The sequence below is a fragment of the Neophocaena asiaeorientalis genome, unplaced genomic scaffold (assembly GCF_003031525.2).
Source record: "Neophocaena asiaeorientalis asiaeorientalis breed wild unplaced genomic scaffold, Neophocaena_asiaeorientalis_V1.1 scaffold296, whole genome shotgun sequence".
NCBI lineage: Eukaryota > Metazoa > Chordata > Mammalia > Artiodactyla > Phocoenidae > Neophocaena > Neophocaena asiaeorientalis.
In genome coordinates this window covers 2,983,938-2,984,967 of record NW_020175084.1, presented here as the reverse complement: position 1 = coordinate 2,984,967, position 1,030 = coordinate 2,983,938, and the positions used below count along the sequence as shown (strand labels likewise).

The window sequence follows — 1,030 nt, the reverse complement described above, 5'->3', positions numbered from 1 at the left end:
GCATCCATCTAAATAAACATTTCTAGGAATACAGGTTTAATGACCCAGGTAATTCTGATTGGAGAAATAAGATTTTACATAGATAGCTGAGGGAAGCAAGTAAAACCTTGTGTGTAGGGAGGGGGGGATGGTCAAAGAAATGCAGAGTTTCTAGGGGGCAGGAGACATGGTTTCTCCATTCTTTTCCACACCCACAGCCCCAGATCTGTGATCAATGTGTGTCTATGATGTACATGAAATAAAACGAATTAAAACGAGTGATGCCAGCTGCGGGGAGACCGAGGCAGGGCTCTGCCTGGCCGTTGGGGAGCCAGGCGCCCGGCAGTCACTCAGGCTCTGAGATAAACGAGCAGTGAGGCGCTGGGCGAGGACAGGGCTCCTCCCAGCCTCCCCAGTAGTGCGGCTTGAATCTTCTGAAGCTGCCAGTTGCCAAATGAAATCTGAAACCCAGGGCTGCGTCTGAGGGTTGGCCCGGCTCAGTTGTTCCAGCCTCTTGTACTGTACATTTACACATTCACACACAGTCACTCTTTCTAACTTCTGGGACTCTTCTTTGCGCAACTGCTAGGATTTCTCAAGTGCATGTGGCAACTCAGTCCAGCTCCGGGTGGAAACCGGCGGGGCTTCGGAGGGTCTCAAAGGCCAGGGGAGCTGTCAAGCCTGCAGCGGGGACCGGGGAGGATCGAGGCACAGGCGGCTGGGGGGAAAACACCCACAATTTCCACCCCAGCCGCAGCTCCTTCTGCCGCCGCGTATTTCTTCCAAAACTACAGCTGCGGAGCTACCAAGTGCATGGGGCACAACACTTCCCCTTATTGTGGGAAGTAAGGAGGCTGCTCTCCCCCTTTTTTCTTTTCCTTTTTTCCCCCGGCTTGTCCTGGGGGCCTTTTTCTTCGGAGCAGTCGCCGTCCCCCGTCTGTCGTGCGCTCCGAGGAGGGTAGGTGACGCCGCGGGGTGTGTGTGTGTGGGGTGTGCTCCGGCGCCACCGCGGGAGGCTGGGACGTGGCCTCGCCTGCGCGTGGGGGCTGCG

General features: G+C 56.2%; 1 protein-coding gene across 2 annotated transcripts in view; it reads left to right on the top strand.

The window, feature by feature from the left end:
- Positions 1 to 688: 688 nt before the first annotated feature.
- ARHGAP24 (Rho GTPase activating protein 24) overlaps positions 689 to 1,030 on the top strand; it is a 488,283-nt gene continuing 487,941 nt past the window's right edge. For both annotated transcript variants that reach the window (XM_024764196.1, XM_024764194.1), the window contains exon 1: positions 689 to 937. The gene's annotated coding sequence lies outside the window, so the exon portion shown is untranslated. The remainder of the gene's footprint in view (positions 938 to 1,030) is intronic.